This window comes from Salvelinus alpinus, chromosome 36, assembly GCF_045679555.1.
Source record: "Salvelinus alpinus chromosome 36, SLU_Salpinus.1, whole genome shotgun sequence".
NCBI lineage: Eukaryota > Metazoa > Chordata > Actinopteri > Salmoniformes > Salmonidae > Salvelinus > Salvelinus alpinus.
Genome location: NC_092121.1, coordinates 4699814 through 4717222, shown reverse-complemented (window position 1 = coordinate 4717222; position 17409 = coordinate 4699814).

The following is a 17409-nucleotide window of genomic DNA, read 5'->3' as shown; positions in this document are numbered from 1 at the left end:
AGTGGAGTGGGCCAGACAGGGTTCAGCCAAGACGAGTGTGTGTGGCTGTGGCAGGAATCGTCACTTACCTATCAGCAGTCAGCCTCCACTACACCCCCCCCCCCCACCCCCACCCCCACCCCCCAATGAAAAACAAAGACACCTGATCGATCCCAACTTCAGAGGTCCCTATCTGCCTGGTCAATGGCAGAGCACACTCACAACCCTGGGACCCTAGCAGTGACAGGTATGAATCAATTGAACATTCAAATAACCACCGGAATGAATGGGGTCAGTTCAGTTCACTGGTGTACCTTGGTGTGTGTGTATGTGGCGGAGATAGAGGAGAGTGGGATGAGGGGTGTGGGGGTTGAGGTGGTGTGCGTTCATATTTGAAGAGGGTGAGAATCACTTGATCCCTTCTATGATATATCAGCTGATCAACATACATTGTGAAGGCCATTGAAACACGGGTTGAGACAAAGTGAGATGTTATTAACAGAAGGAGCATTAGTAAACTTCACATTAGCATTAGTGGAAGGCGAAGAATTACGATTAATGTCAAGTTTAAGGTTGAAAAGGGCAACTGGGGTGTCTTATCGACCAAAAGAAAGACCATCTAAACTGTCCAAACTTGTATCCTCAGTGCTGCATCTCAGCAGAGAGTCGCTTCTTGGCTCAAGTTCAGCTAGCTCAAGCTAGCACTTCCCAACCTCCTGAAGTGAGTCGCTATGGGAATGGACATGTTCATTCAGCTTCTCATGTGAAACATCAGTTGGTACTTCTAGTCCACTCTACCTGGGACCAGACCATAACGCAGACATAAGCACGAGGAAGACGCCAGCCATTGTTTAGACAACAGAAGTCATGCCCTGAAGCCCTTACTAGATCAGTAAACACAGGAGCAGGAAGTAATGGCCCGACTGATGTGGTTTATGTGCGTGATCATTTGAGGTGTGGTGCCTGTGTCTATGCTTATCCATCTGTATTTGCTTTCTTTGGACTCCTGCCACTACTAAGAGAGAGAGTTTTTCAGTCGGGTTCCCTCACAATCAGCGAGAATCAAGACGTTTGTTTATTTCCCTCTTAGAGAGTGGCCATTGCTGTGATGTTTTTGCGAGGTGTTTCTCTTGGACGGTGCAGGCTAGTAAGGTGGAGCAAGGAAGATATTTATTTCATGAAGAGGAATGTCACTGCCCAAGATTTTCCAGTATGATATTAACATAGTTATGTTTACACATAAAAGTGGGATGTGTAAGTGTTCGCTATAGCCAATCACATTTGAATGAGCCTAATGAGTGTTGGCTATACATTGTCTGATTGGCTATAAGGCCTCACATGACTGTGTAGGAGAGGAGGTAGGCCAGGAAAATCAGCAGCTGCATGCACAAACTGTCTTCACATTGGAAACCTGACTAGGTTGACCTGTATGTACAGTGCCTTCAGAAAGTATTCATACCCCTTGACTTATTCCACATTTTGTTGCGTTACAGCCTGAATTCAAAATTGATTAAATATATTTTCTCTCACCCATCTACACACAATACCCCATAATGACAAAGTGAAAAATGTTTTTCAAAAAAAAACAACAAAAAAACGAATATATTTCATTTACATAAGTATTCACACCTTCGAGTCAATATGTTAGAATCACTTTTGGCAGAGATTACATCTGTGAGTCTTTCTGGGTAAGTCTCTAAGAGATTTGCACACCTGGATTGTAAGATATTTTTACATTATTCTTTTTAAATTCTTCAAGCTCTGTCAAGTTGATTGTCGATCATTGCTAGACAGCTCTTTTCAAGTCTTACCATAGATGTTCAAGCCGATGTAAGTCAAAACTGTAACTAGGCCACTCAGAAACAAACATTCAGTGTCATCTTGGTAAGCAACTCCATTGGATATGTGGTCTTGTGTTTTAGTTTATTGTCCTGCTGAAAGGTGAATTTCTCTCCCAGTGTATGTTGAAAGCAAACTGAACCATGTTTTGGATTTTGCCTGTGCTTAGCTCTATTCCGTTTATTTTTATTCTAATAGAAACTCCCTAGTCCTTGCCGATGACAAGCATACCCATAACAGGATGCAGCCACCACCATGCTTGAAAATAGGAAGAGTGGTACTCAGTGATGTGTTGTGTTAGATTTGCCCCAAACATAACACTTTCTATTCAGGACATGAAGTTCAGTTCTTTGACACATTTCTCCAGTTTTGGAATATTTTTATTCTGTACAGGCTTCCTTCTTTTCACTCTGTCATTTAGGTTAGTATTGTGGAGTAACTACGATGTTGTTCATCCACCCTCAGTTTTCTCCTATCACAGCCATTAAACTATAACTGTTTTAAAGTCACCATTGGCCTCATGGTGAAATCCCTGAGCGGTTTCCTTCCTCTCTGGCAACTGAGTTAGGAAGGATACCTTTACTTTGTAGTGACAGGGTGTATTGATTCACCATCAAAAGTGTAATTAATAACTTCACCATGCTCAAAGGGGTACTCAATGTCTGCTTTTTTATTTCTACCCATCTACCAATAGGTGCCCTTCTTATCAAGGCATTGGAAAAACCTCCCTGGTCTTTGTTTGAAATTCACTGCTCGACTGAGGGACCTTACAGATGATTGTATGTGTGGGGTATAGACATGAGGTAGTCATTCAAAAATCATGTTAAACACTATTATTGCACACAGTCCTCCAACTTATTAAGCAAATTTTAAGTACTGAACGTATTTAGGCTTGCCGTAACAAAGACTCAAGACACTTCAGCTTTTATTTGAATTAATTTGTAAAAATTCATAAAAACATAATTCCACGTTGACAGTGTGGGGTATTGTGTGTAGGCCAGCGACACAAAATCTACATTTAATCAATTTTAAATTCAGGCTTTAACAACAAAATGTGGAAAAAGTCAAGGGGTGTGAATGCTTTCCGAAGGCACTGTAGCTAAAGGTAACGGTGTAAAAGGTATCGAACTCTGACCTTGTTCATCACTTTGTTCATCACTTTGTTCTTTGATTCGCATGGATCATTATGACCACAACATTGTTGTTATAGTAGATATGCAGTTGAAATATCATATTAGGATCATCGCAACATACATTTCATATTTTACACTAAAGTATGATGCAGGGATTAACATAATCTCACACAAGAATGGAATAAAGAGTAACTGAAAAGTGGAGAACTCATCCCATTTCTTCTCGTATTGCCTGAATTAAACAAAGGGATTACTGATGGGAAATGAGCGACACCAAGACTTTGGCTGGTACTTTTTACGGTTTGATCCTAGAAGCAAGCGACATCAAAGAGCTATTTCCAGGATGAGACAGGTCCTGTGAGCTGCTCCTGACACATCAGAGAGAATGGTAGGCAACAGCCTCAAGTGATGCCGTGGAGTCACGTAATGTCATATGTGTACGGTGTACACTTTGTGGAACTACACTGAGACCCTCCTTGACACAATAGGACAGGTAACGCCTCACATGTAGTTCTCCTTCTATTATGTGGTTACTCGATGACATCTTTGATAGACAGAATACGGTCACTCAGAATTACATTATATCTGCTAAGAAAGTAGGCCTAACATGTAATAATACATCATCATTAGGCCTACACACATGTTACACTCCACTCCATATTACTACTCCATGTAGTTTGTAATATAATAGGTATTTACACAATTATTACCAAATAAATTGAAATTCTATGTGAAGTTTGGGCAACTTTCTCATAAAAAGTGACCTAGGTTATAATGGTATGGAACATAAAGTCTAACCTTATAAAGCACGCTGTATATGAACATGATGTCACCATCGCTCCTCCTGGAATTTCCCTGTGTTTTCCCAGGTGGCAATCTGAGGTGACAACATTGGTCGACAGCCAGATAACTTTTGAACCTTATCATCGATGGTTTCACAAAGATAAGACAAATCCAATGTGGCATTGAACCAATATGCCTGCGGACACATTGTCTCAGCCCACGACTGCTGATGTCCTTCAAACACAACTGGGCCAATCCATATAGAAAAAGGCGCAAAAGCAAAGAAACAAACAAGCTGTGTTTGAGAGCCATGTAAATATGGCTATGAATTATGCCACATGTTTTGACTAGCTAGAGACAATACTGATTCAGTAGTTCTCCATTGTTCCGTAACAGTCTTTCGTGTCTCATCGTTCCATAGCCTCACAGCTGTGCCAGACTCCCATACACATTCACTCTTTCACGTGTATCAGGTCAGAGTTCAGAGGATAGTACAACTGAAGTTTCTGCCACCATTTAAATAGGAATTTCTCAATATACAGTAAAGACGGTGACAAACATTGGTAACACTTGACACCGTACATTACATTGCCCTCAGTTACTCTATAACCACTACAGTAACCTCTGATCTGTAACTGCTCAGCATTACACACACAGTAACCGAAGAGAAGTAACAGGCAACGAGACTTGACAACTTGACATTTGATTTGGCAACCGACCCGATTCTGTTACTACCAGCATCGTTTCCATGTAGTTACATTAAAAAAAGCATGTTGCAACTAATAAGCATGCATATATCTCTATCCTGCATGTGGCACCCCACCCCACCCCCACCTCACACACACACAAATTGACTGTGTTGGAATTATACTGTAGATTCCTCACATTTAGTCTTTCTCAACATATCAAGTTGAGAACTTCAACAGCCTACAGCTGAGTGCATTGTGACCAAATGTAATATGTCTGACTATAACATAACCAGCCTGGAGGGGCCTATAGAAAGGGGGGTTGTGGGAGGGGGATTTGGGGAGGGTCATATCCTGTGGTCTAGAACATGGGCGGAGAACCGTGCTGCTGGTGAGCCAGGATAGTCCCCTCCGTCAGCACCTCATTCAGAACCTGAGCAGCCATACGAGATGACCTCATCCAAACTAAGGCTTCCATATGGCCATCCACATCATCTGAGGGAGAAAACTAACCAATCAAGTTTGTTTTTGTGTCATACTTTGACGTGATTATGAAACACACAAAGACAATGGGGAGTTTAAACCAAGAATCTGTGACACTTGAGAATATCACTATATACCGACCCTTTTCTCTCTCCTCTAGTCTTGTTTGTTTCCTGGTTCCTGGTTGGAGAGTGATTCTACATTCTACATTGCGGCAGTGTTAACGTAATAGGCTGCCTACTCAGCAGTCGAGAGGGAAATCTCCTCATCCAGTTGCCTATCACATTCCACGCTTTTCGGGAAAGACAGGGCCTGCTTCCAGGAACGCTGTAATGGGGCCGGAGGGTCATGTGACTGTCTAAAAGCCCAGAGCGCGCTCAGTGGTTCTCAGACCGCCCTCTGTATAACGGAAGGATCCGATGACACAGCGCTTAGGGAATAGGTCGGCGACAAGCCGCACCCTTCAGCAGTATGGCAATACGGTACAGGGGCATTGTTTATCAAAATCAGTAGGTCTAGGTGTCATGATATGGCCCATACACTGTCAGTAAGTAGAAGGACTCACACTCACAGAAGCTGACAGGCTCTTTGAGGAGTGTGTCTCACACCAAGTGGGCTTAGTCAAATGACGGAGCTCTAACCAGGTTGAATCAAACTGTTAATATTTACGATGGAGAGAAGATGGCATAGCAGGTTATTGCACTGAAGACACTGACTTGCAATAAAGCAGTAGATCAACATAAATATTTTTTTAACCTGATATTGCACTAATTAAATCAGCCAATTTGACACATATCTGTTTGTTATATTCAATATTCAAATTTGGAAAATATAGAACTAAATACATAATGGTATTATCAGAGCCATATACACTGAGTGTACAAACATAAGGAACCCCTTCTCTTTCCATGACATACACTGGCCAGGTGAAAGCTATGATCCCTTATTGACGTCACTTGTTAAATCCACATCAAATCAGTGTAGATGAAGGGGAGGAGACAGGTTAAAGAAGGATTTTTAAGCCTTGAGACAACTGAGACATGGATTGTGTGTGCGATGTGTGCCATTCAGAGCGTGAAGCGGCAAGACAAAATATTTAAGTGCCTTTGAACTGGGTATGGTAGTTGGTGCCTGGTGCACCGGTTTGAGTGTGTCAAGAACTGTAACACTGCTGGGGTTTTTCAAGCTCGATAGTGTCCCGTGTGTATCAAGAATGGTCCACCACTCAAAGGACATCCAATGTGGGAAGCATTGGAGTCAACATGTGCCAGAATCCCTGTGGAACGCTTTCGACACCTTGTAGAGTCCATGAGCTGACAAATTGAGACAGTTCTGAGGGAGAAATGAGGTGCAACTCAATATTATAGGAAGGTGATAATAATGTTTTGTACACTCAGTGTATAGCGATGTAGTCTATGTAGCGCTGGTTATAATGTGTTATGACATCACAATATTCGAATGTGTTTTATTACCTGTTGATGGATGTCATTTTCTCCCCTGAGATACTGCAACACCCATGACAATGGTGATGCCACCAGGAACTGTACAAATTGTTACATTGAGTGGCTGGATAGACAATAACTGTGGTGACAGCAGTTGACTAATCATCCCTGAGAAATACCTTACTCTGAAGTATTGACACAGTGTGACAGGTACCATTATGAAATGAAGAACTAGCTGTCACAACTGACTTTATCCTCGCTTTGTGAAGATTTTTATTTTTGCTTCAATGTCTTACCATCTGGTTTAACTACAGTAAATCAAGTCAACATAAGCCACAGTCAATTGATACAAAGGCCGGAATAACTATGTTTGCTGTTATGTCTATCTTTTTTTAAAGACATAATGAAGGACAAAGAACAAAATAAGATACATATCTATCTGAAGGGTAAGTTAAGAAGAGGGTGTGGAGGGAAATAATGTATGAGAAATACAAGAACGCCCTTCCCACAATAAAACAATTAGGACATTAGGGAATACGGGTATTATGATGTCATAGAACAGTGGCAGCCGCCGGTTGGCTGAAAACCCGGGGAGCGAGGTGGTTGGAGTTGTCAATAAAGCAGCATGACAGAAATATGATGCCATGTTTTCAAACCACCGGTAGTTTCTTTGAGAAGATGTATAAAGCGATCTCTGCATTTCAACAACAGCATAAATACACCTATTTAACTTTTGCATGTAAAAAAATGAATGATCACTGCTGCACATGCGGACACTGTTTTGAACAGATTCGATCATACTATTCAGAATGAGCGACCAGCTCACGAACGAAGGAGTACACGATGGAGTACTCAACAAGCATGCAGATGCACTAAGTGAAAACACAATATCCCTAACTTGGGATAGCTAGCTAACATAATGTCACAAAGCATGACGCGCTAGCAAGTTAACTTCTACTCTGAAATAACGTCATATTTTTGAGTAACTGAAATATTACTTTAGAAAGACTTGAAATTGGCATGGGAGCTCACTAGCTAGCAAAGCTACGAACTAGCTAGCTGCTTATCAAAGGTCAACTCGTTAATTTGAAGAAAAAAAATTACTGAACTATTTCTCAATGTTTCTCAAAATTACTGGAGCTGGCTAATTAATTTGATCATCCTTTGCGCTACAACGGTTTTATGCTGTTTTAGTCGACACAACATGTTGACCTGTCACCCACAGTAGAACCTGATGAATAATAAAATTGACCAGCCACCGTCATGCTTTTTTGTCCTCCCAGACCTGCGATGAGAAAGTTCTAGCTAGTGTATCCCTCTCTCCTTCGACTCTTGTCGGTTGTAGATGTCCGGTTTATCATGTCCCAGGCTCTCATGACTGTTATTATTGTTTATTTACAAGTTAATTACAATTAGCTTTTTGGTTTAGCGCCGTCTGTACCTGATAGAGCAGATCTAGTCTCACAAGTCATTTGGTGCAAGAGGCTTCTTGGGAGGGAGAGCAGACCCAGAAGCTCTGACGGGACTCACATTTGAGCGACCCAGGACAGTCCATTTACTTTGTGCTATCACAATTTGTGCTATAAAATTCTGTGATTTTCAGTTCCCCCTCATAGCAAATAGCTGGCAACACAATCCAAGCAATGTTTGCATGGCCTATGCACCTGCAGAGCTGCTGGCAGTCACTGAGGGGTAGAGTAGTAAGTAACTGAACAGCTTGTTTTGATCAAACAGGAAAATATACACATTTACCACACTTCTATGAGCATTTTAAACATAATCAATGAATGATGTAATATACAGTACCAGCCAAAAGTTTGAACACACCTACTCATTCAAGGATTTTACTTTCATTTTTACTATGTTCTACATTGTAGAATAATAGTGAAGACATCAAAACTATGAAATAACACATATGGAGTCATGTAGTTAGCAAAAAAGTGTTAAAGAAAATCAAAATATATTTTATATTTGAGATTCTTCAAAGTAGCCACCCTTTGCGTTGATGACAGTCGACACAACAGTCGTCCTTTGGTCTGATGAGTCCAAATTTGAGATTTTTGGTTCCAACCACCGTGTCTTTGTGAGGCGCAGAGTAGGTGAACGGGTGACCTCCACATGTGTGGTTCACCAAACCTCAACCCAAATGAGATGGTTTGGGATGAGTTGGACCGCAGAGTGAAGGAAAAGCAGCCAACAAGTGCTCAGCATATGTGGGAACTCCTTCAAGACTGTTTGGAAAAGCATTCCAGGTGAAGCTGGTTGAAAGAATGCCAAGAGTGTGCAAAGCTGTCATCAAGGCAAAGGGTGGCTACTTTGAAGAATCTCAAATAGAAAATACATTTTGATTTGTTTAACACTTTTTTGGCTACTACATGATTCTACAATGTAGAAAATAGTAAAGATAACGAAAAACCCTGGAATGAGTAGGTGTCCAAACTTTTGACTGGTACTCTACATATTTTTATGCAAAAATGTGTTTACTTATTTTTTTGGACCACCCCAATGGGCAGGGGTGGGCCACTGTCGTAGAATCAAAAACACCAAGCAACCACTAGCTATCAAAACATGACCCTTTGCAGTACCAGATCTAGCCAATGGTGGAGACAACTATATGGATTCCATAGTGACAGGATGCCTGGCCACATTCCTCCAACATGTTCATCAATCAACCACAGCTTGTTAGGGTAAATGAATAGTATAATAGTGCCTTCAGAAAGTATACCCCTTGACTTATTCCACATTTTGTTGTGAAAACAGCCTGAATTCAAAATGGATTAAATAGATTTTTTCCTCAGCCATCTACACACACAATACCCCATAATGACAAAGTGAAAACGTTTTTAGAAATTGTAGCAAATGTATTGAAAATAAAATACAGAAATATCTCATTTACATAGGTATTCACACCCCTGAGTCAATACTTTGTAGAAACCCGTTTAGTGGTGATTAAAGCTTTGAGTCTTCTTGGGTATGTCTGTATCAGCTTTGCACATCTGGATTTGTGAATTTTCTCCCATTCTTCCTTGCAGATTTTTCTCAAGTTCCGTTAAGTTAGATAGGGAGCAGCGGTGAACATCAGTCTTCAGTCTTTCCACGGATTTTCAATCGGATTCAAGTCTAGGCTTTGGCTGGGCCGCTCAAGGACTTTCACATTCTTGTTCTGAAGCCATTCCAAATCAAATCAAAGTTTATTTTTCATGTGTGCCAAAGACAACAGGTGTAGTAGACCTTACAGTGAAATGCTTACTTACAGGCTCTAACCAACAGTGCAAAAAGGTATTAGGTGAACAAAAGGTAAGTAAAGAAATAAAAAACAACAGTAAAAAGACAGTGATGCTTTGGCTGTATGCTTGGGGTCATTGTCCTGTTAAAACATAACAATTCCCCCCAATCTGAGGTCTTAGCACTCTGAAGCAAGTTCTCATCAAACATTGGCCTGTATTTAGCTCCATTCGTTGTTCCCTTTATCCTTACCAGTCTCCCAGTCACTGCAGCTGAAAAGTATCCCCCATAGCATGATGCTGCCACCACCATGCTTAACAGTGGGGATGGTGTTAGACAGGTGATGAGCTGTGCCTGGTTTTACATTTTTTTTCTCATCGGACCACAGAATGTTTAGCTTTATTATCTCAGAGTCTTTCATGTCTTTTTTCAAGCTCCAGGCTTGCCGTCATGTGCCTTTTCCTCAGGATTGGCTTCTGTGTGGCCACTCTCCCATAAAGCCCAGATTGGGGAAGTGCTGGAGAGATTGTTGTCCTGGCAGGTTCTCCCATCTCAGTCAAGGAACTCTGTAGTTCTGTCAAAGTGGTTATTGGGTTCTAAGTTACCTCCCTGACCAAGGTCGTTCGTGCACTGTTGTTTAGTTTGGTTGGACGGCCAGCTCTAGGCAGAGTCTGGGTAGTTCCATATTTTTTACCACTTCAAAATGATGGAGACCACTATGCTCTTGGAAACTTTCAACACTCTAGAAATGGTTTAATTAACACCCTTCCACAGATACATGCCTCATCACAATTATATCTCGTAGATATACGCACAGTTCCTTGGACTTCATGGGTTCGTTTCTGCTCTGACATGCTCTGTCAACTGTGCGACCTTACATAGACAGGTGTGTTTCTTTCGAAATAATTTCCAAACAATTTAATTGGCCACAGCCGGACTCCAATCAAGTTGTAGTGACATCTCAAGGATGATCAAAGGAAATTGGATGCACTTGAGCTCCATTTGGAGTTTCATTGCAAAGGGATGCGAATACTTATGTAAATGAGATATTTCTCTGTTTCATTTTCACTTTGTCATTATGAGGTATTGTGTGTAGATCGGTGAGAAAAAAAACATATTTTATTTATTTTGAATTCAGGCTGTAACACAACAAAATGTGGACAAGGTCAAGGGGTATGAATACTTTTTGAAGGCACTGTTGTAACGATTCTTGTCTGGTGAAAGAGAAGATGACCAAAATGCAGCGTGGTAAGTGTTCGTCATAATTTCATTGAAAACTGAACACTACACAAAATAACAACGAGGAGAAAACTAAACAGTTCTGCAAGGTGAACAGACACTACACAGAAAATAAACACCCACAACCAAAATGGGGAAAACAGGGTACCTAAGTATGATTCTCAATCAGAGACAACGATCGACAGCTGCCTCTGACTGAGAACCATACCAGGCCAAACACAGAAATATAACAACCTAGAAAAAAGAACATAGACTACCCACCCCAACTCACGCCCTGACCAACCTAACACAAAGACATAAAAAAGGAACTAAGGTCAGCACGTGACAACTGTAAATTAATTTGGCAAATTAGAGAAGTGTTATATTAGTGATTTGGTATATTGAGCTTAAAGCAACTGGTTCATATCACCAGAATACTACTAGACTAACTTATCCATGCGACACAACAAAAAAATAACTAATTTCTATCATTCTGAATATCAAAACACATAGCACCATACTTGAAAAACATTGATCAACACTACTTTCACCTACTCAAAGCTGGTGAGACAAAATGCAAAAAGCCAAAGCTATTTGTGTAGTACACAGAGTGAGTTTACATCCCTGAGAGAACACATCAAATACACGTTCTTTGCTTGGATAGAGCTGAAGGACAGTAGCTTTGCATGTAGGTAAATATTGTTGTTCGTATCTGGAGGCAGCAGGACATGTCTGAAAATAAGGGTCCATAAGGGTTCGGGGATGGTGGCATCTCCACGCTCAGCCAGCTGAAACGAAAACAGCAGCGTACACTGACGTAAATCGCTTAGTGCCATTTGCATCATCATTTGCAAAAACACTTCGGCAGAGTCATTTGGGCTGTGTCTCAAATGACACTCAATTCCCTATATTGTGCATTATGGGATCCTATGGACCCTGGTCAAAAGTAGTGGACTACATAGGGATATAGGGAATATGGTGCCATTTGGGATACAGCCTTGGTCAATGCCAGATTGCGGCATCGGGGCACTTGAGGATAAGAGAGAGGAGGATGCCACTGCGACTCTGTAGAGTCAGAGTCTGGCTGCAGTGACATTGCTAACAAAACAAGGCTTGTAGGATTGTGATGTAATGATTATGATTTTAGCCACCCACCTGCATCTGTATGATTCAAGTCAGCGAACAAAACAACAGGGCACAGCCTGCTTTGGGGATCAGACATGTATCCACGAGCAGCATAGAAGGCCACATTCAGATCTAGAATGTAGACTGCAAATAACCCAAGTGGGTGTTCCAAACCTCCTCAGATATATTTGCCCCCCTTTGACTCTCCTCCTCATCATAAGGACTCACACGAGCCACAACACCAATGTAACAAACCCAGGTATCCTGTGTGCAACCAAACAGTGTTAACCTGCTAAGCTGAAGCTCAGGGAGCCAACATACGTACATTGGAAGTCGTAAGTTTACATACACCTTAGCAAAATATATTTAAACTCAGTTTTTCACAATTCCTGACATTTAATCCAAGTAAAAAATCCCTGTCTGAGGTCAGTTAGGATCACCACGTTATTTTAAGAATGTGAAATGTCAGAATAATAGTAGAGAGAATTATTTATTTCAGCTTTTATTGCTTTCATCACATTCCCAGTGGGTCAGAAATTTACATACACTCAATTAGCATTTGGTAGAATTGCCTTTAAAATGTTTTACTTCCCACATAAAGTTGTCAGAGCTGGTGTAACTGAGTCAGATTTGGAGGCCTTGCTCGCACACACTTTTTCAGTTCTGCCCACAAATTTTCTATGGGATTGAGGTCAGGGCTTTGTGTTGGCCACTCCAATACCTTGACTTTGTTGTCCTTAAGCCATTTTGCCACAACTTTGAAAGTATGCTTGGGGTCATTGTCCATTTGTAAGACCCATTTGCGACCAAGCTTTAACTTCCTGACTGATGTTTGAGATGTTGCTTCAATAAATCCACAATTTTCCTTCCTCATGATGCCATCTATTTTGTGAAGTGCACCAGTCCCTCCTGCAGCAATGCACCCCCACAACATGATGCTGCCACCCCCGTGCTTCACGGTTGGGATGGTGTTCTTCAGCTTGCAAGCCTCCCCCTTTTTCCTCCAAACATAACGATGGTCATTATGGTCAAACAGTTCTATTTTTGTTCCATCAGACCAGAGGACATTTCTCCAAAAAGTACGATCTTTGTCCCCATGTGCAGTGGCAAACCATAGTCTGTCTTTTTATGGCGGTTTTGGAGCAGTGGCTTCTTCCTTGCTGAGCGGCCTTTCAGGTCATGTCAATATAGGACATGTTTTACTGTGGCTATAGATACTTTTGTACCTGTTTCCTCCAGCATCTTCACAAGGTCCTTTGCTGTTGTTCTGGGATTGATTTGCACTTTTCGCACCAAAGTATGCTCATCTCTAGGAGACAGAACTCGTCTCCTTCCTGAGCCATATGAAGGCTGCGTGGTCCCATGGTGTTTATACTTGCACACTATTGTTTGTGCAGATGAAGGTGCTACCTTCAGGCTTTGGAAATTCCTCCCAAGGATGAACCAGACTTGTGGAAGACCACCATTTTTTTTTCAAGACCACCTGCCTTGAAATACACCCACAGGTACACCTCCAATTGACTCAAATGATGTCAGTTAGCCTATCAGAAGCTTCTAAAGCCATGACATAATTTTCTGGAATTTTCCAAGCTGTTTAAAGGCACAGTCAATTTAGTGTATGTTAACTTCTGACCCCTTGGAATTGTGATACAGTGAATTATAAGTGAAATAATCTGTCTGTAAATTACTGTCTGAAAATTACTTATGTCATGCACAAAGTAAATGTCCTAACCGACTTGCCAAAACTATAGTTTGTTCACAAGAAATTTGTGGAGTGGTTGAAAAAGGAGTTTTAATAACTCCAACCTAAGTGTATGTATACTTCCGACATCAACTGTAAGTCTTCACAGGTCTCAAGCAAAGTTACTTATCATGTGAGCATGGTGAATGAGACATAATGGTCTGGGAAAAATAAGAGGTATTAGGGCTATGCTTCAGCTGCAATAGAAAGTCTTATAGGAATTCCTGACTCATTCTCAAAGATTCCTCTTTACACTTAGGTCTTAAGTGTTCCTTATCTAGAGTCAGCCCTGGACTCTTTCACTGACCAGTAGACCAACTAAAGCAGGGGGAAATGTTTTGGCAAGAGAAAATCATATGAAAAACACAACATAAAGAGATTTACACAACTTTCTCCACTTTCTAGTATTGCACCTTTTTAAAAATTGAATGGGCTATCAATAAAAGTATATTCACATTGTAGCCATATGTATTGTTTCTTGTTTCTTGTTTTTATCCTCTCTTATAAACTACTAATATAGCCAGCCTACTCTTGTCATGATAGTGTTATTAATGATTACAGGCGAAATCAAATAGATTCTAATGTTATCTTGTTATCGTTTCGAGTGGTACTACAAAGATAACTTTTATGCTCCTGAACAGATAAGACAAGCTGGAATGGGACTCTGAAAAAACATCGCCAAGAAGAAATCGAACTCCCTGCTGTTACGTCGTCGTACCGCTAGGTGGGTCCTACCAGTGTCATTACCATTTGCTTGTATTTGCCGTATCTGTTCTGTTTGTTAGCAGTTTTCTGTAAAGGGATTACACGCTGGGAAGTGTTAAAAAGGGGGAAATGATCAGAGCGTTCGATTCTAATCCCTGTTGACATTTGCATTTGAATTCATCTTTAGATGGATCAAGATTTCTTTCTCCGTGACCTTTTGTTAACCTTGCAGCTAACTGGTGATTTTACCACAACAGTTCGTTTACAGCAGAAATGTAGTCTGTTTCCTCAATGGCCTGGAAGACTTTACAGTGTAAATTACAAATTGTGTTGAGGTAAATTATATGTTTATTATAAACTCACAAAAGTGGATATATTGGAGAGCATATTAGCTGTTAGAAATTGCTTTTCAATGATCCAACAAAGTTTTTTCATAAATTAACGAACACAAACGATCGAAGGAATTCGTAGCCTACGCATAGTCAGATGCGGCCGTGCGTAAAGTCCATCCAATAGGCAAATTGTCCATTCAATGGGAAAATAACAATAACAATTTCCATAGTTAATGAATATTTAAAAAACGTTTCACATAGCGATTTAGTTTTATTTGGAGCGTAGCCTATTACACACTGATTGTTGGCTATTGCTTTTTATTTCATGTTCTACTTTTTTTTGCATGTTAACAATTGTTAGTGTTTATTGAAAATTACCATGTAAGAAATAGGTCTACTATAACCACAAACAAACACAGCCTGATGTGGGCAATTTCGTTTACACCTAGCTTTTAAATCGTTTTGCAGGCTGCTCATTGGTAGATTGAATAGCGTTTGGACATTTTTACCTTTTTATTGCCAGTTTGAATAACTTTGCCAAAGAAGTTCGGATAAAAAACCAAGTCATGTTTTATATTAAAGTGAGGGATAGACATGTATGGATTTGATTGACTTTAATGCATGGCTAGTTAAAAAGGTGTTTTATTTCAATATTTTTAATGAATAAGACAACATCACAGATTAGAGTTGACGTCTGACACAGTCGATAACGAATATAATGTAATCTAGCCTGTTTTGCATTGAATAAACAAAGAAATTGTGAGTTACAAAAACAAAGCTATTTAGAATAAGAACAGCCTTTTTAAGAGTCTATAAAAGTATTAAGCTCTAGTTTAAAACTCAAACAAGAAAGCAAATGCAAGATAGCACATGATTTTATTGTTGTTAGTAAGGCGTTACAACGCTCCCCAACTAATGATATGCGTCACTCGTCAGGGGCAGTGTGTTGAGTCTGTGTGCGTGAGGGGATGGTCGGGGTGAGCAGGTTGACATGAGCTTTTCTCCTGAGAAAAACCAGGCCTGGTTGACTTACTTGCAATCAATGTTTTCTGAAGAAACACGCTGAGGTTAACCAAAATACTGATTTTTTTCCGATAGAGTCAATGACAAAATGATTGTAAACTGAGTAGACTACTAAACCTATAAAAGACAGACTATATAACCCATTAATAATATTTAGAAAACGAGGACTACTTTTGCAGTGAGGCAACATGTCGAATGACACTTTAAAGGTTGGCTCTACTAAACCTATAAAAGACAGACTATATAACCCATTAATAATATTTAGAAAACGAGGACTACTTTTGCAGTGAGGCAACATGTCGAATGACACTTTAAAGGTTGGCTCTACTAAACCTATAAAAGACAGACTATATATAACCCATTAATAATATTTAGAAAACGAGGACTACTTTTGCAGTGAGGCAACATGTCGAATGACACTTTAAAGGTTGGCTCTACTAAACCTATAAAAGACAGACTATATAACCCATTAATAATATTTAGAAAACGAGGACTACTTTTGCAGTGAGGCAACATGTCGAATGACACTTTAAAGGTTGGCTCTACTAAACCGATAAGTACATTTGAGGGGTGGTAGCTAAAAGGTTGGAATAATCTTAAGAGAGGAAAGATATCACTAAGGTAAACAACAAGCTACTTGGTTTGAACTTTTGGCCACGCAATGCAACCGTCCGGTTCTCGTGGATGCGAGCCCAACAGTAACCTTCCTGACAAGTAACAAATTACTGTGGGCGTAGTATTGTTAGTCCCTCTTGTCCAGCATGTATCAACGAGCAAATATATTGGAGATTCTTCATTCTCCCTCCTCTGAGCGTGGGCTGCTTCATGAACAGGCTAACTATCTTACCTATTGTCACCACAATTAATAATTAGCCTTCGCCATTTCCTCTCTTTTTTCACCTACTCCACCTACGCTTGTTAACCACTGGTCTAGACAACTCATTCACTACACTTATTGATGGGGTCCTGGTTGTTATGGAATGTGGATGAAAAAATATATCATATTTCAACATAAGTATAATGCCTCTTAATATGCTCAGTAATGCTTATTCTGCCTTTCTTAAATTGCAACGTCATGTTAGTTCAGAATATAGAACAGAAAGTTCCATTCAACACTTATGAAACTGTACATACAAAGGACTCTGCGTATCAGTGAGAGAAATCCTGGCTTCTTTCTGCTGGTCCGGGGTTACCAGAAGGCTTGCTGTCGGCCTAACCTCGTTTCTGTAATAGATCAGCTCATTGATTCAATTAGATAGGCCAATGCAGGCTCGGGACCGATCTGAAAACGATGGCGTCACTTCCAATTCGAGTGTTAAACAGATTTCAACCCAAAAACAGATATTGGGTTCTGTGGTGAGCCCTTTTCGCTTGGGTCAGAAATATCTAATGACATTACGCAGTCCTCTTTGTGTAACGCGGACCACGGTAAACAGTGGATTTTATGTATTTAGTTTTAGCAATACGCAAAGTGCATCCACCTCTCACCATAGCCCAACCCTCTGATAGGCCTAACCAAATGGATGTCTACACTTTTAAAGGAAGTATAGGGAATCCAAGAATCGAGGAGAAACGAAATGGGGGGATAGCGAATTTCAAACTCTTTCTTTATTTCTCTGCCGGTTCGGGAGAGATTTCTTCAGAGGGGTTTGACATATACGTGCTGTTATCAGATTGATGGGCCGGTTTGATTGA